Below are 22,455 nucleotides of genomic sequence, written 5' to 3'. Positions count from 1 at the left end.
CATAAAAAAATGGTCTCAAAGTGTGGAGTAGACAAGCTTAGGCTAGGTGTTTACGGTTATGCAGCAAAAGGCCTGAATGATGCTGCTGATGTTCTTCGTTCTAATATGGATCACTTTCCATGTTTGGGTGAGTAAATGGGGCCAGTGTGGGCTATTGCTTAGAAGATTCTGCAGTAAGTTGGTGTTCCTGTCACCACATCTGCCCCACTAAGTGTGTGATCCATTGATGGTGTAAAGTAAGACACTCCTCAATAAATCACACAGCCCAACATGATTTGGGGTTTGATGAATGGACTGGAAAGGGGATTTGGAGAAAGGTTTGACAAAGACAAACAATACATAAGGATAACCTTCATCTGTGCAATGAGCAGCATGCCATCTTCATCAATCTGCTGTGGAAGGAAATGAAGGAATAAGTATGACAGAGTACAGTTATTAACATTGGAAATAGCCCGTCTGCCCCTGAGACCTAAGTTATCAGATATCTAAAAGTTCTGCCTTCTAGGTTGGGAGCGAACCCACCCTCCCAGTTCTCCAAATATGATTGTTCAAAGGAAAATGATACTGCATCGCAAAATCAGGTAGTGCATCTGCATTGTCCCCAGGCATGTCCATCACTCTTGAGTGCCTGTTTGGAATGTTCCGGTAGGTAATCAGGAGTGTTGAGCTCATCTTTCTCCTTTTGTTCACACAGGAGACTAGAAAGCCTGGGGACTGTAAAAGAGAAACTATATTTTAGTTTCAAGGAGAAGGATAGAAGGAAGGTTAGCTTAACGAGGAGTGTATCAAGAAGAATCAGAGGCAGAGCAAAGGAAACTAGAGGGGGACTCAGAGTTTCACTTTAGCCACAAACACACACAGAGCAGCATTTTACAAATAAACACACTTCTCTTCAGTCCACATAGCCTTAGACTCTTGCGTCACCTTTGAACTGAAGTTGACAACTTCTTGCTTCTAGCTGTTGATGAGGTAGTCCCGCAGATCCCACCCTGCGTTCTTCCATCCTCCTATTGACTTTGATTAACTCAGTCCCAGACCACTAATCATGACCAGTGCAAGAAAAGTGTGTAATGCACTGCTCTAGAACAAATAGAGAAGCAGAATTGCAGTTTTTTTGCATAGGATTTTGTTTCTTAACTAAAGTGACTGTTCTGGTCTCTGAAGAACCAGAAAAAAAGAGTCGGCCCTGCAAGTAAATCTGGATGAGTGAGAAAGGGGCAATCAAATCCAGGGAAAAAAAGTATTACCTATCACTCAGGCTTTAAACATTGCAAATCAACCATCTGTTGACATTTCCTGCATTGCAGTTCAACACACCCTCCCTCACTGTCAGCCACCACATGATGAATCAGAAATCCTCATCACACACAATATCACACACTCACAATTGCAATAGTTGTAGTTACCTCTTCCAATTCAAGCACGGGTAGTTTAGGTATTAAGTATTCATCTTTGGCGTAGGCAATGCATTGGAATTTGGTATTGGCACTCTTGTAAATCAACAATCTTCTGGGTCAGACCTGCTAGTGCTAAGTGATGCAAAAAGGGATCGGCAATAGGCATCAGGGGGCAGGCATTGTCTCCAATGTCATGAAGGAATTGTGGACACTGGTCGAACTGCAATCTGGCAACATATGTGACTAAGAAATAGTGGGGCAGCATAAATCTGACACATAAATAATAATGTTCCACTAGCTACTTTTTTGGTTGAAAAGAGAAGTTCAACAAGAAATAATGTGAAGGTTCTATAGGGGCACTGGCATACTTAGTCTGGGAAGTAGAGTTCATCCTTAAACTCAGGTGCTTCACCCAGATGTTTATCATCTAACACACTTGATTCTAACCAATATCCCTTGTCCTGTGCTGTTTCAGGAATGGTGTAATTGTATGTTATAAAATGTTGGTTCATTTTGATCATAGTCAATCTTCTGGCAATTGGTGCATCTTCTCATACCAATACATTAATGTATTTTGATCCACATAGACCTCTTTTGGATCATCCAGATACTCTGGAATATCCTGTGAATGGTCATTGGTGCTGCCACTTGCTCAACCTGTTTTGCCATTGCTTCTGCACAGGACTTGAGCCCTGCCAGTTGAAACCAACACACTGCAGAGGTTGGGTCCGGTCCTCCTGTTGCTGTTGTTGCCAGTGATCTGGTTGATGGTGTTGTTGGCTGCTCTGAGACAAGACTGCCCTTTCTGCAAGTTGAAGGCATCACCCCCAGAACTGCGGGTGGGACTCAAAGTTCTAGCCTTTCTTCATCCATGTCTCCAGCTTCCTCTAAAATGCACCTCTTGCATTTTGAAACATCCGGATCAGAAAAAGGAATGAACGTGGGTGTCATTGTTTTGTAACTTCGATCAAATAGTGTGGCACATGTGTACTCTTGGGTAGCAATGATTTCATGTTGCAGCCTTGTATTTTAAATCAAGCAAAGGATTAAGCTGTCAACCAAGCCATGTGCTTCTGTGCCTTCATCCATACCTGCTGGGGCGAACCTTTCAAACACCTTTGTTACCTTTTCCTGTATGAGATGCGAAAATGGGATAGCTTGGCCCATAGCATTGTCCTTCTTGCTAACTTCCTGTGTGACAACCTCAAAAGACAGTAACATCTGTGTGATACATTTAACTAGGCCCCATTTTACCACATCCATGGTCATCACTCTCCCAACTGCATCTCCTCCTCTTTGATTGACAAACAATTGATCTGTTTGTACTGCTCAAATGGATGTTGCAACATATAATAGGTCAAGTTCCAACATGGTGCACCTCCCATACCGGGGCTTTATCTGGTGCTCTATTCTTATTCTGAATAATCCACAACTGATTCTGGGCTTTAAAAGAATGGCTGAAATTAGTAAAGATTCTTCTGCAGGTGGTCATTATGTTGCTGACTATGTCTTCCTTCTTTAGAAAGTCTTGCACCACCAGGTTGATGCAATGGGCCAAACACAGGACTGTGCAATAGCCTCAGTAGCAACAAATCCAATTCTGAGATCTCTGGGAAACCGCCTTTCTTACACCTTGCTGTTAAATGTATCCAAGATGTTTACAGTTATATGTGATTTCTCCATGATGAACATGGCCACTATTGCATTACGCCAAATGCTCTGAAATCTTTTTTAAGGACCAAGACCTGCAGATATCTTTTACTTTACCTTGCAAAAGAGATCCAGTGTGCAGTGCTGCACATGTAATCAGTCGTCTGACAACTGGTCCACATGTCTGTTGTCAGGTGGATGGTGTGAACAACACTTTGCTGTAAAGCTTGACAACCAACTACAGCATATAGTGATCCAGCAATGAAACATCAACTCTTGCAAAATTGGTCCGACTTTTTTCCTTCCACTTCAGGCAGATGGCTGACACAAATTCTAAAAAAAACACACAATCCACAAAGAAAAAAGGGAGGAGGTCCAGCACTAATAATTTTTTTGCTTCCCACTGTACAAACGTGGGGTTGAGTGGTTCCACCCGTAGGGTACCTGCTGCCTAAATATGCACGCAAGATTAGCCTGGATTTTCTTCTTTTCTGTGGCCATGGGCACCGGCATATTTTGAGAAGTAGGTGGTGGTGGTAGCCTCAATAGTCATCGTGGTGGGGTAGTCACTGTATGCTACGGAGTCTCCATCTTACTCTGAGTATTGTGCCATTGTGAAGTTGCAGAGGTAGGTAATTCTGCTGCCACACTGCTGGGGACAGGGCTGATTTGTGTGGAGATGTCACCCTCTTCTTTATCATCAACACTTCCCACCATAGTTGGACTTGTAGCTTATGTTCCATGGCTGTCCCCACCACCAGGACCATGCTCAGCAATGTTTTAAGGTGCTCCTCCCACTTCATTATATGTTTATTTTCAGATGGGTTTTTTGGCCACCAGTACCATAATGTGTATCAGGCTTACCTTGACGAACATTCATGTTGCAAATGGTGCATACTGCAATGTTCTCCCCCTCTTTGCTAACCAACAAATAGTCTCAAACTGGAGGGGAGTACCTCTTTACAATGCCACTGCCAATGCCTGAAGAAAAACTATTTTTCCTGAGGTAGGGGTTGGTGCAGGCTTCAGCTGGGGCTTTGCAAATATTGGTGCTGGTGGTGCTACCTGTGCCACATCCCTTGAAGCAGGTTGAATAACAATGTCACACTCCACTGTGTCACCATCCACAATGACCGTCTTTTCATCGTCATCCTCCTCATCATCCCCTTCCATAAGCCTAAGTCTTTCTGGAACTTTTTCTTTCCCTTACCTCTCCTGTTGTCTCCTGGATTCTGCTGGTGTCCATTCCATGCCCCTATCATCATCATCAGAAGTGATGCTTGGAGTAATGGTGAAGTACTGCCCTTCCTTTTCCTTGCTGGAGATCTGGAAGCTAATGATTCTAACATCAGGAAAATGTACCATTGCTGACTGCAGCTGCTGTCCATTTTGCTCTGTTTCCTGAATAGATTGTGTGCTAGTGAGCAAACAGGACAAATCCCATTCAGTGTCACTACTTATCAGCGTTGACATGATTGAAGTGGCTGCCTCACTGACAGACATGGTCCAGGGCTTAGTTTGGGGTAGTGCTGGGGTGGTGCTGATGATGCAGGAGTGCTGCTCCCAGCTTGCTCCTCAGAGGCTGGTGCTGCAAGCACATGATGTGGTGGTCCAAAAAAGATTTGGGGTGACATGCCACCGATGCAAAGCTGCTTCATCTCACTGACCACTTTCTTGGAAAGACTTTCTTTTGGCATCTTAAAGTTCTCAGTTGGCAATTGCATCAAACTGCACAGGCGGAAGTGATTGGAGGACTGACATGTGACTGCACAGGGCTTTTGTTTGGCAGTACTGTGGTTGATGTCTCTTCTCTTGTTCACACAAAAGAAAACAAGCAATTATGTGACATGTGGCATTGTTTGCAGTTTGAATTAGTACGGACAAGGGCAATATTAGTTTGGTTGTTTTGTTAACTTAGTTAACCACTTTAAAGTCAAAACACACCATCATACCATAATTCCCCATCAGAAGAACACACAATATAGAGAATGATCAACCGCTTTCCTTTATGGTCAATATATTCTAAAGGAGACCACTGTAGCACTCAGGGAACTAACTGGGTAAATGGAATAGTAATCTTTAAAAATGGAGGTTAGTGTAAACCTAAGGCAGGAATTTTGATAGTGGGGGGAGTTCAATATTATTAATTATGAATTCAATATTAATAATTATCATCATTGTTATCATTACAAAAAAGAAATATGATAGAGTCTAAAGTGCACAACAGCCAGGGAGTTCATCATGAATTATATACCTAAGAAACTGAATGCTGATGCATGGCTGTGTTCCTATGATGGATGGATATATAGATGAGAATCGACCAAGGAAAAATTGTAAAAAATAATTTACAATCAAAAAATGAATACTTTTTTTTATTGACATTTAAAAAAATGTAAATTAAATAAAAATCATAAAAATACAAATAAAGAAGTAACATTTAAAAATAACATTTAAAAAACTTACATTAAAAAATGTTAAATATAAAATAAAAAAGAGAACAATAAGTGAAATTGTCCTCCAGCATATTATTAAACTGATATCTAATCCTTCCATGCAAACCTATGGCAAAGGCACACTGGCTGGATGCACAAAATGGCTCCCAGCCACTGCCACAGGGTTAACAGCAACAGTGAGCAAGAAAGCATAGGGAACAAAGAAGACATGCAGACCTATGGCAAAAACAGACTGGCAGCCTACCGAACATGGCCACCAAACAGTAGAAGGCCAAAAAACTAAGAACACATGCATGCCTAAGGCAAAAGCACACTGGCATTCTACACAACATGGCCGCTAGCAGCATGGTCACAACCACAATAACTAGCAAGGAGGCATTGTCACAACAAAGATTACATGCAGGCCTATGACAAAAGCACACTGCTTGGCTACACAAAAAAGAGTAGTGAGAGGACTGAATCAGGTGATATCTTTGGTATTTTTTTGATTTGTTATGCACTCACTCGTTTGTGAAGCAGTAGCAAAGTAGAATATTGGTCCTGAGGAAGCAGGAGATACCGCTAGGATCTATCAACTGCAGAAACATGTCGACCTTACCATACATGCAGTAGATATTTGTTATGAACTACTGTTACTTTGCACTTTATGTTTTTAATCTTGGAAGTGGTCTGCTTTCTAATAAAATTACTCGTGCACCCAGTATCCAATTTTAATAAAAGCACCTTCAGTCACATATTTTTGTTTAGCACTGCTTCCAGTTACCACTATCTAGAATACCTATGCCTACAGTGTGGACATACCACCTTGTGAAATGGCCCAAATGATGACTACAAGGGCGGTTCAGAGTGTGTAACTGATAGGAACATAATCACATTGTGATCAGTCCCGATGTATCTCATTGAATTCACACAATTTGCAGATTAGACACAGATTGAATACAGAGTTAGTAGTTATTCCAGACCCACAGTTATTTCTTGTTTATATAATACACAAAATGGGCACCAGCTATGTTGTCAAAATAACAACAACCAACAAGCATTGGCATAGCCAATAGGTCTCGCCTTTGGGACCTTATATGTTGATGTTGTTGCACCAAGGATATTGTGCTGCATAACGAAATACTTTATGCTTGGTATATTGAACGAGGGGGGAGAGGCCACGCAGGCCACCCCTGGTGGCACATCCTGAAACAAATTCCGGGTGATTGAGGAAGTCCTGAGTGCCCTCGGAGGCGGGAAAGTGGCTTTTAACTGAAAAGGCCAATGGAGGGATGGTCTCCCCGGCCTCTGAGCTGGTAGCAGCACTCGTAAAACAGGCTGACAAGTGTGTGTCAGTCTCGGAATGAGGAGAAATATGCTGGGGTCACCTTGGATGTTTCCTCCTGGTGATAGGAAGGACAGTTAGGGAAATAGCTCTCAGCCTTCACCACAGTTCTCAATCCCCCAGAGGACGGAACGGTCATGAAAACACGCAAATTACAAATGCGATGGGCCTTCCACCGGCTCTAGCATGTTAGTATTATGCAAATTACAGCTTTTAAAAATAGCATACAGGCATGAGTAAAAATGCCTTATTAAAAAGAAAAACCTATTGTTATAAACAAGCTGTGGCACATGGCTTAAGTGTCCCAGCTGCTAACTAGGAACCAGGCTCCAGTCTCAGTGTCATCTGAACATCCTGTGATGCTGGGTAAACCGCTCCTTCTCCTGAAACCAAACATGAATGAACGTGTCCTGCTTGAATGTAATGGAGAGAAAACCACCATGTTTCCTGATCTCACAGTAGATGTTGGTGCTGTTTTGGAATGGGGGGACCAGGTTCGAGTCCCGGCGCCAGCTAGCAACCCTTTTATCCCAGACACAACAATTAACGTTCCTACACCCAAAAAGCAATATGGTCTCGTGTATGAGGTCCCTCAGTTACGTCCGTGTTATATATTGTAGACTTTCAATATTCTTTCCGCGGGGCTTGGGCCCTTTGGTTTGTCATCGAAATTCAAAGCAAAACAAGGTTTTATGTTGCGGCGGTCAAGCATGGTAGATTGTTTTCATTAAGTTCAGTGTGGAAGAGGGGCAGTTGTCAGCAAAAAACTTACAGCAGCAGGTTAGGTAAAATGTGGTTAGGATGTTTCCTGTTGAATGTGGCTTGGGTAAGGATGGGGTGTCGGCTATTTGTGAGGATGTACCCCATGCTTTTAACTAAATGTTGAACTGAAAATAATTTGTAAAATAAGCAAGCGCGATAAGGAATAGGGAAGGAAAGCCCGGCATGAGAGCTGTGCTTATTAAAAAACAAAGGAGGGTGCGGGTGAGAGCAAGATTAGAGGAATATCAACAAGTGCCCGTGGCCACGCTAAATTAAAACAGATGGCCCCTGCTCGCCACTGCTCGCTCCCGAAAGGTGGATTCCAGCACAAGCACGATTGTAACAATAGTGCAGACCAATTTCTAAAGGTCTTCTCCTGAAGCAGCGTTGCATGCTGCACTAGGCTCGACCTAAAAGAAGGCATGGCTACAACAATGAACACATGCAGGTCTATGCCAAAAGCACACTGGCTGCCTACACAAAATGGCTGCCAGCCACATGGTCACAACAACAACAACCACCAATGAGGCATGACTGCAACAAACATGCAGCCTAGGGCAAAAGCACACTGGCTGCATAGACAAAATGGCCAATAGCCACATGATCACAACAACAAGCAGGAGGCCTGTAAAACAAAGAACACATGCAGGCCTATTGCAAAAGCACACTGACTAGCTACACAAATTGGCCTCCTGCCACATGGTCATAGCAACCATAACCAGCAAGGAGGCATGGCCATAACAAAAAACACATGCATGCCTATGGTAAAAGCGCACTGGCTGGCTACACAAAATGGCCACCAGCCACATGGTCACAGCAACTATAACCAGCAAGGAGGCATGGCCACAACAAACAACACTTGTAGGCCTGTGGCAAAAGCACACTAGCTGACTACACAAAATGGCCACCAGACACATGGTCACACAATAGCAACAACCACCAATGAGGCATGATAGCAACAAAGAACACATGCAGGCCTATGGCAAAAGCACACTGGCTGCCTACACAAAATGACCAACAGCCACATGGTCACAACAACAAGCAGGAGGCCTGGAAAGCAAAGAACACATGGAAACCTATAGAAAACCACACTGCTAGATACACAAAATGGCCACTAGCCACATGGTTATAACAACCATAACCAGCAAGGAGGTATAGTGACAAAAAAGAACACATCGAGGCCTATGGGTAAAGCACAATGCTAGCTGCACAAAATGGCCACCAATTCACATGGTCATACCAACAATTACCAGCAAGGAGGTATTGCCACAACAACGAAAACATGCAGACCTGTGGCAAAACTGCACTGGCCGCCTACACAAAATGTCCGCCAGTCACATGGTCACAACAACAATCAGAAAGGAGGCAAGACCACAAGAAAGAACACAGTGCATGCCTATGGCAAAAGTACACTGGCTGGCTATACACAATTGCTGCTAGCCCCATGGTCACAACAACAACCAGCAAGGAGGCATAGCCACTACAAAGAACATATTCAGGCCTGTGGCAAAAGCATTTTAACAGCCTATAAAAAATGACAAAGAGACACATGGTCAAAACAACAACAAGCAACAGGAATGAAAAACAAAGAACACATACAGGCCGATGGACACTGACTATACAAAAAAATGGCCCCTGGACACATGGCATGGGGAACAAAAACAAATGGTGGCCCATAGCAAACACACTCACAAACTGGCCAGACAAAGGAGGCATGGTAACACAGAGACAACAGCAATAATTCAGCGATGGCAATAAAACAAATTAACTGAGAAATCCCATTTTACAAAACCCATCCTCCAAAGGCTTCAAATATAATTACACCACATATACACTGTTTACAGAAAAAACTTGAAAGAGCGCGTTGAGTCTGAATGTGCAGGGTTGGACTTTCTCCAAGATCTTGGAACCACTGCAGAACGCCGTAGACTAGGACTAGGGAGGACACAGCGGATGCCGCCACAACCCCGAAGTTATAAGGAGAATAATAAATAGAAAATACGAGGCTACTCAGCACCGTGACCGCTAATCTAAGCGCTCAAGCCCAACAGCCCAATTTATGCCCATCAGGGAACACAACGTCAACTCAGCGCCAGCCGTCAGCTCTTCTTAAATGCACCAGCTGACGGTGGCCCCCGCCCTTACCTTGATCATACAACGGAAAGTCCAACCCTGCACATTCAGACTCAATATGCGCTTTTTCATGAATCCGCTTCATCCCCTATACTGGTAGGTTCATGCTAACCTCGGAGTGTCACATAAACAGGGTTTAGTGTCTACTGTTACAAAGACTAAAATTCGTTACCCTCTCCCTTTTCCCTACAGACATATCAATGGCGCCCTGATGAGATTCCAGGAAACCACTACCTGGATTCGAAAGCGTCGGCCAGTTAGAAAGGATTAATTGCGATCCATTCCTTTATACCAGCATTCGCTGGTTGTAAAAAGAGTCACAAATTGTATTTGCTTCTTTGCTAATTCCTTTTCCTTTTCTCAAACCTTTTTGCGCTTTACTCATTCATCATATTTGTAGAAAATCCATTGTCTTACGTTGCACATGTTTTAACTGTTCTGTTTGTTTTTGATTTATTTCTTGATTTACGTTTGATTGTCTTTGCTTAGTTTGTAATACATTTGTATGGTGATTAGTCCATCAATTTTGGTGTAAATATGTATTGTTGAGAATTGTTTTTGTGTGTATTTCATTCATGATTTTTGACAAACTTTGACTAATTGAAAAAATGTTTTGGTATAAATAAAAATACCAAGTTGATTACGACAGGCAGCGTGTTCAACTTTCCTCAAGTGTGGATTTAAATGTAGGTGGCGAGGCAATTTTTTGGTGTGTTTGTTCAAAGAAGGCTCAGCCTCCTCAACTGTCCCCTAGGGCCTGTCTCCCTCTTTGTTTCTCTTTATAGACTTAAGAGCAGCTTTTGACCTGGTTCCACGTTCTACTTTATGGAGAGTCCTTGGTGACATGGGTCTGCCAGGACCTCGCTTATCATTAGTAAAAAGACTCCACAAACAAAATTATGCACAGATTAGGTGGGGGACTCCAGGGAATGTCACCCCGCAGTTCCCAGTGGAAACTGGAGTACGCCAGGGCTGTGTCCTGGCCCCAACTCTATTTTCCTTATATATCAATGATGTGGCAAAGATTTTAATTCACTCTAATATTGATGCACCATTCCTTGCTGGAGCAAAAGTCCCCATTTTAATGTTCGCTGATGACTGTCTTCTTGTCTCAAAAACTCCCAGCGGGCTTAAAAAGGGTTTGAAACACTTTGAAGATTTTTGAACCGCTCGGGTGTAGAAGTAAAAGTACAGAAATCAAAGTTTATGACTTTTAACGCTTTCAAATCTTTTAAGGGTACTGTGATTATGAATCATCGTCCTCTGGAAAGGGTCCAAGCATTTACTTACCTGGGTGTTTGTATTGATACCAAGCTGACCTGGAAACAACAAATTGACCTGGCCACACTAAGACATAGGCAGTTAACTGGAGCATTGTGCCTGGAACATCAGAATTCTCTAACTAAACCAATATCTCCAGTACTGGTGGTCTATAATGGTAAAGCAGTTAGCTCTGCCCTGTATGGGGTTGAGATATGGGGATGCAAAAGTTCTAAGGGGATGACAATCTCTGGAAATTCCTTTTTAAGGAATTTAATAAAAGTTCCTCAGAGTACCCCCATGAATCCCCCAGTTTTATACTGGAGGAGGATCTGGACCACGCCGGAACTTGAGATTTTTGCAAGAGGCTTACTTGATGTTATTCATAGCGACACCTTCCATAAGATCAAGTGGGTGGACCATGTTCGGGGCATTTTGACTAATATGGACCTGCGGAATCTGTGGGAGGATCCTACAAATTCAATGTTTCCCCCTAAGAAGACTCTAAAGTCTTTGTATTGGCAGTTTGTGGCCTCTGGGGCCTATAGGTCTATTGACCCAGGATCCTTGACTGGAATGTTCTTAGCCATCAAGGATGTGCCCAAACTGGAACCTTTCTGGGATGTCATCTCAAAACCTCTTGATCGTAAACTATGCTTTTAATTGAGGATTGGAAGCCTACCAGTAGGGACTTTCACTAGTAAGTGGTCTCCGGGGGCTAAAGCTGTTTGTCCATCTTGCTCAGCTCGCCCAGAGACTATTGGTCACCTGCTTTTTGAATGCCCAGTATACTCGGAGCCCCGACAAACGTGGCTTCGTCCTATGTGCAGATTACTGGGTACCGACTGGGGGACAGTGGCAATACGCATCATATGTTCCTGTATTGACATGACAGTTTGGATAGCCGTAGCAAAGTATTTGGGCTGAGCCTGGACCATCAGAAGTAGAATGCTCAAAGATTAATATGTAATTACTATACCGGAATTTATTTTTAACTATATATATAATTGACTAATTACAAAGATGAAATATTTTAACTGTGTAATGAACTTTTGGGTTTTATGTGTATATATGTACAGATTTTTCAAATCAGATTTTATTTATATGTCTAAACTCTATTTCTACGTACCGTTTGCTTTTATGACTTTTTGTCGAATAAAGCCTGTCTGAACTGAACTGAACTGACATCCAAAGCGGTCGAGGAGTACATTAACCTAATTGTAAGGTCTAGCACAGCAGCAGACCTATCTTTTGAACAGATCATTACAGCTACTTACGCTGATAAGAGCATGGTCATCGTCAAAGACATAATTTCAATTAAATTATGGAAGAAGCATGCTCGACCTTTTGATGATGAAGTTGGATTTTAAAAATTAAAAACTGTATAGGATCAACTGTCCATTACCAAGGAACATGCTGTATTGACAGGCTCACAAATCATCATGCCTGAGAGCCTAAGAAAGCAAGTTATTGAACTAGTTCAAGAAGGACATTGTGGTATTGTTGCTACCAAAAGAGCCCTAAAATACTGAGGGGCAGATTTACATGAAACTAACACAGAGCGCTGACACAAGTCATGTTCCTGTTCCGCACTGGATTAGTTTTGAAGCACAGGGATGTGACATATTTACAACAATATGCTGCATTTCTGTGCTTACCCCTGCACCGGCGAACAAACTGCTGCCATGCACTGACGCATGCACCCTTGCACCATGGTGTAAGGATGCCTGTGTCATGGAAATGATTGTTTATTTGCCGGAAGGGTTCCCTTCTGGCACATAAACAATCAGAAATGGTGTTTTACTACTTCTATGGCCCGATTTCGATGTGGTTTTGAAATCTTCCCAACCGAATGGGCTTGGGAATGGTTTCCGAACGAATTGGATTGGGAGAGTACGACCAACCGAGTACAATGCATCTGGATGCCTCCAAAAATTATTTTGTCAGACTCCTTTTGACTTCACTGGAAGCCTATGTTCCGACCAAATGCATAGGCTCCCACGTAAGAAAGGGAAATTGGGTACCCTGTAACTGCCATCCTCTGGTGCCTGTCACACCGTGAATGGCTAATAAGGGGGGACCCATGGGTACCCCCATGGACTCCATTGAGAAGGCATGGGCTGCCCGCAATGGGACCCCCAAGTCTGCCAATTTGAGTCGGGCGGCATGATTTGGAAAAGCTGTCCAAAACCAGCATTGTACTCGGTCATTCGGAAATCCGGCCCGTAGAGACGTATGATTCTGCGCCGTATGGCTCGTTAATTCCAAATGCCTTCGGGTTCGTATTGAGATATTCCTTATTCCTAACTCACATCATACTCGGTAGGTCGGAAACCTTCCCAAGTCTGTCGGAAAGACACGTTCCTCATCTGATTCGGACAGAGCAAATGCTGTTAGGAATCCTTCTTAACCGCATTGGAATCGGGCCACCCTTGTGTTGCATTAGCACACATCGAACTTGCAAAACGTCTTTATTTTTATGATTGTTTATGTGCAAGAAGGGACACCTTCTTGTACATGAACAATCACCAGAGGCGATTTCCTCTTTCTATGTGTGCTGCAAAATGCAGCACACATAGAAAGAGGAAAAAACGAGGAGAAATAATTTCTTTCCTCCTTCTTGCACCTCCCTACTCCTCCCCTTGGGAGGTGTAGGATTCAGACACATTTCCAGATTTACGATTTCTCGTAAATCCGGAAATGTATCAGGTTCCATGGGTGTTGCGTGGGAACACCAACAGCAACAACCATGGAACGCCCCTTTCACATAAAGTGCGGAGTGCAAAAGGGCCATGGACAGAAAAAGTCATGCAGGGTGGCTTTTCCTGTCCTTGCAAATATGTGGCAGTAAACTTAACCCCTGGTGTGTCACAAAAATTAACGCGCTGGTGGCCCAAGGGGCTTGCAAATCTGCCCCTGAGTGTGGTTTCTGTGCATATATGAGCGAGTGGAGAGGAAAATATAGGCGTGTCATCTTTGCAACTGCCTGTCTAGTAAAATGATGCAGCACCCTTTGACAATGTTAAACCTTCCTTCACATGCATGACAAATTATTGCAGTTGATTTCTTTGAGCCTTTAGAAAATGGAAATCATCTAATGATAGTCATAAATGAGTTGTCACTGACTTTCCGGGACTATGTCAGGAACACAGTCAGGGGCCTGGACAAGGACTGGTAACTGGGTAAAAAACGTACACAGAAAGAGGAGTACAGCATTGCCCAGGATCACACAAGAAGTCAGAGGAAAAAAGGGATCCATAGGGGAAGCCTGTAAAAGTGAACAAGAAGGCTAAGACTCAAAGGATGGGGACTCAAGAGGCAATTTAGCATTCAGAATAACTCCGCCCAGGATGGACATGCAGACATATATACAGCATTGATCATGTGGATGGCATGAGGGCAATTAAATATTTTTTAGACAAACGCCCCATTGAAATGTAGCGTCACAATCACATGCTATTACAGATGGTTGAAAAATGCTTATATAACAATGTGTTTTTATTTAACAACACGGTCTTCAGACAAAAGAGTGGCGTTGCCATGGGAGCATGTTTCTCCTCCAGCTACGCGGGGCTCCACGTAGGCTGGGGGGAGGAACATGTTCTCAGAGGGCAATTTGCAGCCAGTTGGACCACCCATGTCATACAATACTGGCGTTATATTGACGATGTTTTTATTATTTGGCGTGGCACTATGCAACAAGCCACTGAATTTGTAGAAAATATCAATGTCAATGAATTGAACTTGAGGTTTACAGCCAGCATTAGTGCGAGTGAGGCCAATTTCCTAGATGTACATGCATATAAAATATACATACAAAACTAACAGAATAGTTACTAGCCTATTCAGAAAAAGTACATCAGGAACACAATTTTACATGCAGGCAGTTTTCATCCACGCCATACAATCACCAGTAACCCCTACGGGGAATTTCTCAGAATCCATCGAACGTGCAGTACTACAGCACTTAGGGACCAATACCAACAAGAAGCCAAGACTAGATTAATGGCAAGGGGCTACAACACGAAAAAACTAGTTGCAGCTATGGCAAAGGCCAACTTGCACAATCGTCTAGCGCTTCTGGACCCCAATAGAAAGGAATCACAAACCAGGAACACATGCACTGAAAGGGATGAAATCAGACTCATCACAGGATTCAGCCATCAGGCCAAGCAGATCACAAAAATTATGAAACAACAATGGCCAATTATTATGACTGACCAGGTGTTAAAGAGATAATGCCTGAGGCCCCCACCTTAACGTTCAGATGCGCTTTTTCTATGTGCAATGACCTAGTCACCAGCAGCCCAGAAATAATGAAAAATAATAACTGGTAAACTCCCCGGAAAGGATTTTTTAAGTGTAGCTCCTGAAGGGCTTGCACTTTTGGGGTGAACACATCCACCTTTATTACCCCATTTGATGACACTCCAACATCCCTTAAAGCCCATTACACTTGCAGCACTGAATATGCAGTATATGTTCTAAGATGTAGCTGCAATTTAATGTACGTGGGGAGTACAAAACATCCTGTCCACATACAAATTTTGCAACGCTTAAGGGCCATAGTGAATGCAGATCAGACTTACCCTCTGGCACTGCATTTTCAGACAACACATGGTAAGAACCTGTCCCATTTAAAATACTTCGTGATAGATGCAGTTACACAAACCAAAAGGGGCGGAGACAAGGACAAATGTCTTAGACAACTAGAGTCTAAATACATTATTAAACTGAATACCAAGGCACCGGGGGGCCTTAACATGGGGGAGGATCTTCACAATTTTCTCTAATAATTTTTTATAGTTAACATACCAGGCTTGGTGTGTGGCACTGCAATAAGATTATTGACCCCCTGTAACTCAATGGAACACCTATGTCAGGTTGAATTTCTCAGGAGTAGGGAAGCGGTTGAGTTTTAGTTTATAGTTAGCTGGAAATTTTACTGACATAAAACCATTGAAATTCCCACGTTATAGTTAGTTGGACTGACTATAACTTGCGCGCCTGCAATGCACTGCTGATGACATCACATATTACATCACTCATGACATGGTCAGTGACATCACTCATGACATCACTGATGACACCATCTTTCTGAAAAATAAATATGTTTTATATATGTGTATGTAAAGGTCGATGGAAGAATAAATGTTTAAATAAGTGTCTAAATGGATTTTTCTTTTTAATTGATTGGTTAACTGGCTTATTAAGTGTATCTTAGTGAATACATATATTAGCGAATAATGTTTAAATATTTAAATATATGTATCAGTGTTTTACTTTGTGTATAAGTGGCTGCATGGGTTGGTGAGTAGCTACTTGTGTGTGTATATGGGTTATTAGATGTATTTTTTAGTATCAGTATGAGTGTCTGTATGGTTTGGTGGGGGTATTACTTAGCACGTAGATGCATCAATGACTGACTCACTGTTTGTATGTGTTTTGAAGACAGCATATGTGCAGGACTGTATGGGTGGATGAGTGTGTATATGTGTGTGGAGGTGAGTGAATGACTGTCTCACTAGTGTCTTCATCAGTAACTACATATGTTTTAATCTAGTATATGTGAGTATTGATGTATATAAGTGAGTATATGTGAGAGTGAGAGATTGTAGGAGTTCCTGTTTAAATAAGTATGTGTTTCTATAAGTGATTTTTTAAGAGAATAAGTATGTGTAAGTTTCCTTAGAAGTAAGGTGGTAGTGTGTGTATAGCTGTATATGCAAATAAATGGATGTTCAACAGTTTATTTGCATGTGTGAGTATGTGTGTGAGTAACTTTTGGATGACAGTCGGTGTGTAACAGGATGTATAGGTGTTTAACTACATATGATGAGTGAATATATGTATGAGTCACTATATAGAACTGTTGGTGAATGTGTGGATGAGTATATAGATGGTGGAATTACTGAATTGGTTGAATGTAATGGAGAGAAAACCACCATGTTTCCTGATCTCACAGTAGATGTTGGTGCTGTTTTGGAATGGGGGGACCAGGTTCGAGTCCCGGCGCCAGCTAGCAACCCTTTTATCCCAGACACAACAATTAACGTTCCTACACCCAAAAAGCAATATGGTCTCGTGTATGAGGTCCCTCAGTTACGTCCGTGTTATATATTGTAGACTTTCAATATTCTTTCCGCGGGGCTTGGGCCCTTTGGTTTGTCATCGAAATTCAAAGCAAAACAAGGTTTTATGTTGCGGCGGTCAAGCATGGTAGATTGTTTTCATTAAGTTCAGTGTGGAAGAGGGGCAGTTGTCAGCAAAAAACTTACAGCAGCAGGTTAGGTAAAATGTGGTTAGGATGTTTCCTGTTGAATGTGGCTTGGGTAAGGATGGGGTGTCGGCTATTTGTGAGGATGTACCCCATGCTTTTAACTAAATGCTGAACTGAAAATAATTTGTAAAATAAGCAAGCGCGATAAGGAATAGGGAAGGAAAGCCCGGCATGAGAGCTGTGCTTATTAAAAAACAAAGGAGGGCGCGGGTGAGAGCAAGATTAGAGGAATATCAACAAGTGCCCGTGGCCACGCTAAATTAAAACAGATGGCCCCTGCTCGCCACTGCTCACTCCCGAAAGGTGGATGCCAGCACAAGCACAATTGTAACAATAGTGCAGACCAATTTCTAAAGGTCTTCTCCTGAAGCAGCGTTGCATGCTGCACTAGGCTCGACCTAAAAGAAGGCATGGCTACAACAATGAACACATGCAGGTCTATGCCAAAAGCACACTGGCTGCCTACACAAAATGGCTGCCAGCCACATGGTCACAACAACAACAACCACCAATGAGGCATGACTGCAACAATATGCAGGCCTAGGGCAAAAGCACACTGGCTGCATAGACAAAATGGCCAATAGCGAAATGATCACAACAACAAGCAGGAGGCCTGTAAAACAAAGAACACATGCAGGCCTATTGCAAAAGCACACTGACTAGCTACACAAATTGGCCTCCTGCCACATGGTCATAGCAACCATAACCAGCAATGAGGCATGGCCATAACAAAAAACACATGCATGCCTATGGTAAAAGCGCACTGGCTGGCTACACAAAATGGCCACCAGCCACATGGTCACAGCAACTATAACCAGCAAGGAGGCATGGCCACAACAAACAACACTTGTAGGCCTGTGGCAAAAGCACACTAGCTGACTACACAAAATGGCCACCAGACACATGGTCACACAATAGCAACAACCACCAATGAGGCATGATAGCAACAAAGAACACATGCAGGCCTATGGCAAAAGCACACTGGCTGCCTACACAAAATGACCAACAGCCACATGGTCACAACAACAAGCAGGAGGCCTGGAAAGCAAAGAACACATGGAAACCTATAGAAAATCACACTGCTAGATACACAAAATGGCCACCAACCACATGGTTATAACAACCATAACCAGCAAGGAGGTATAGTGACAAAAAAGAACACATCGAGGCCTATGGGTAAAGCACAATGCTAGCTGCACAAAATGGCCACCAATCACATGGTCATACCAACAATTACCAGCAAGGAGGTATTGCCACAACAACAAAAACATGCAGACCTGTGGCAAAACTGCACTGGCCGCCTACACAAAATGTCCGCCAGTCACATGGTCACAACAACAATCAGAAAGGAGGCAAGACCACAAGAAAGAACACAGTGCATGCCTATGGCAAAAGTACACTGGCTGGCTATACACAATTGCTGCTAACCCCATGGTCACAACAACAACCAGCAAGGAGGCATAGCCACTACAAAGAACATATTCAGGCCTGTGGCAAAAGCATTCTGGCAGCCTATAAAAAATGACAAAGAGGCACATGGTCAAAACAACAACAAGCAACAGGAATGAAAAACAAAGAACACATACAGGCCGATGGACACTGACTATACAAAAAAATGGCCCCTGGACACATGGCATGGGGAACAAAAACAAATGGTGGCCCATAGCAAACACACTCACAAACTGGCCAGACAAAGGAGGCATGGTAACACAGAGACAACAGCAATAATTCAGCGATGCCAATAAAACAAATTAACTGAGAAATCCCATTTTACAACACCCATCCTCCAAAGGCTTCAAATATAATTACACCACATATACACTGTTTACAGAAAAAACTTGAAAGAGCGCGTTGAGTCTGAATGTGCAGGGTTGGGCTTTCTCCAAGATCTTGGAACCACTGCAGAATGCCGTAGACTAGGACTAGGGCGGACACAGCGGATGCCGCCACAACCCCGAAGTTATAAGGAGAATAATAAATAGAAAATACGAGGCTACTCAGCACCGTGACCGCTAATCTAAGCGCTGAAGCCCAACAGCCCAATTTATGCCCATCAGGGAACACAACGTCAACTCAGCGCCAGCCGTCAGCTCTTCTTAAATGCACCAGCTGACGGTGGCCCCCGCCCTTACCTTGATCATACAACGGAAAGTCCAACCCTGCACATTCAGACTCAACATGCTCTTTTTCATGAATCCGCTTCATCCCCTATACTGGTAGGTTCATGCTAACCTCGGAGTGTCACATAAACAGGGTTTAGTGTCTACTGTTACAAAGACTAAAATTCGTTACCCTCTCCCTTTTCCCTACAGACATATCAATGGCGCCCTGATGAGATTCCAGGAAACCACTACCTGGATTCGAAAGCGTCGGCCAGTTAGAAAGGATTAATTGCGATCCATTCCTTTATACCAGCATTCGCTGGTTGTAAAAAGAGTCACAAATTGTATTTGCTTCTTTGCTAATTCCTTTTCCTTTTCTCAAACCTTTTTGCGCTTTACTCATTCATCATATTTGTAGAAAATCCATTGTCTTACGTTGCACATGTTTAAACTGTTCTGTTTGTTTTTGATTTATTTCTTGATTTACGTTTGATTGTCTTTGCTTAGTTTGTAATACATTTGTATGGTGATTAGTCCATCAATTTTGGTGTAAATATGTATTGTTGAGAATTGTTTTTGTGTGTATTTCATTCATGATTTTTGACAAACTTTGACTAATTGAAAAAATGTTTTGGTATAAATAAAAATACCTAGTTGATTACGACAGCCAGCGTGTTCAACTTTCCTCAAGTGTGGATTTAAATGTAGGTGGCGAGGCAATTTTTTGGTGTGTTTGTTCAAAGAAGGCCCAGCCTCCTCACCTGTCCCCTAGGGCTTGGCTCCCTCTTTGTTTCTCTTTATAGACTTAAGAGCAGCTTTTGACCTGGTTCCACGTTCTACTTTATGGAGAGTCCTTGGTGACATGGGTCTGCCAGGACCTCGCTTATCCTTAGTAAAAAGACTCCACAAACAAAATTATGCACATATTAGGTGGGGGACTCCAGGGAATGTCACCCTGCAGTTCCCAGTGGAAACTGGAGTACGCCAGGGCTGTGTCCTGGCCCCAACTCTATTTTCCTTATATATCAATGATGTGGCAAAGATTTTAATTCACTCTAATATTGATGCACCATTCCTTGCTGGAGCAAAAGTCCCCATTTTAATGTTCGCTGATGACTGTCTTCTAGTCTCAAAAACTCCCAGCGGGCTTAAAAAGGGTTTGAAACACTTTGAAGATTTTTGAACCGCTTGGGTGTAGAAGTAAAAGTACAGAAATCGAAGTTTATGACTTTTAACGCTTTCAAATCTTTTAAGGGTACTGTGATTATGAATCAGCGTCCTCTGGAAAGGGTCCAAGCATTTACTTACCTGGGTGTTTGCATTGATACCAAGCTGACCTGGAAACAACAAATTGACCTGGCCACACTAAGACATAGGCAGTTAACTGGAGCATTGTGCCTGGAACATCAGAATTCTCTAACTAAACCAATATCTCCAGTACTGGTGGTCTATAATGGTAAAGCAGTTAGCTCTGCCCTGTATGGGGTTGAGATATGGGGATGCGAAAGTTCTAAGGGGATGACAATCTCTGGAAATTCCTTTTTAAGGAATTTAATAAAAGTTCCTCAGAGTACCCCCATGAATCCCCCAGTTTTATACTGGAGGAGGATCTGGACCACGCCGGAACTTGAGATTTTCGCTAGAGGCTTACTTGATGTTATTCATAGCGACACCTTCCATAAGATCAAGTGGGTGGACCATTTTCGGGGCATTTTGACTAATATGGACCTGCGGAATCTGTGGGAGGATCCTACAAATTCAATGTTTCCCCCTAAGAAGACTCTAAAGTCTTTGTATTGGCAGTTTGTGGCCTCTGGGGCCTATAGGTCTATTGACCCAGGATCCTTGACTGGAATGTACTTAGCCATCAAGGATGTGCCCAAACTGGAACCTTTCTGGGATGTCATCTCAAAACCTCTTGATCGTAAACTATACTTTTAATTGAGGATTGGAAGCCTACCAGTAGGGACTTTCACTAGTAAGTGGTCTCCGGGGGCTAAAGCTGTTTGTCCATCTTGCTCAGCTCGCCCAGAGACTATTGGTCACCTGCTTTTTGAATGCCCAGTATACTCGGAGCCCCGACAAACGTGGCTTCGTCCTATGTGCAGATTACTGGGTACCGACTGGGGGACAGTGGCAATACGCATCATATGTTCCTGTATTGACATGACAGTTTGGATAGCCGTAGCAAAGTATTTGGGCTGGGCCTGGACCATCAGAAGTAGAATGCTCAAAGATTAATATGTAATTACTATACCGGAATTTATTTTTAACTATATATATAACTGACTAATTACAAAGATGAAATATTTTAACTGTGTAATGAACTTTTGGGTTTTATGTGTATATATGTACATATTTTTCAAATCAGATTTTATTTATATGTCTAAACTCTATTTCTACGTACCGTTTGCTTTTATGACTTTTTGTCGAATAAAGCCTGTCTGAACTGAACTGAACTGACATCCAAAGCGGTCGAGGAGTACATTAACCTAATTGTAAGGTCTAGCACAGCAGCAGACCTATCTTTTGAACAGATCATTACAGCTACTTACGCTGATAAGAGCATGGTCATCGTCAAAGACATAATTTCAATTAAATTATGGAAGAAGCATGCTCGACCTTTTGATGATGAAGTTGGATTTTAAAAATTAAAAACTGTATAGGATCAACTGTCCATTACCAAGGAACATGCTGTATTGACAGGCTCACAAATCATCATGCCTGAGAGCCTAAGAAAGCAAGTTATTGAACTAGTTCAAGAAGGACATTGTGGTATTGTTGCTACCAAAAGAGCCCTAAAATACTGAGGGGCAGATTTACATGAAACTAACACAGAGCGCTGACACAAGTCATGTTCCTGTTCCGCACTGCATTAGTTTTGAAGCACAGGGATGTGACATAATTACAACAATATGCTGCATGTCTGTGCTTACCCCTGCACCGGCGCACAAACTGCTGCCTTGCACTGACGCATGCACCCTTGCACCATGGTGTAAGGATGCCTGTGTCACGGAAATGATTGTTTATTTGCCGGAAGGGTTCCCTTCTGGCACATAAACAATCAGAAATGGTGTTTTACAACTTCTATGGG

Source organism: Lissotriton vulgaris, chromosome 5 (genome assembly GCF_964263255.1).
Source record: "Lissotriton vulgaris chromosome 5, aLisVul1.2, whole genome shotgun sequence".
Lineage (NCBI taxonomy): Eukaryota > Metazoa > Chordata > Amphibia > Caudata > Salamandridae > Lissotriton > Lissotriton vulgaris.
The sequence above is the reverse complement of the archived record's forward strand: the minus strand, read 5'-3'. Positions refer to the sequence as shown.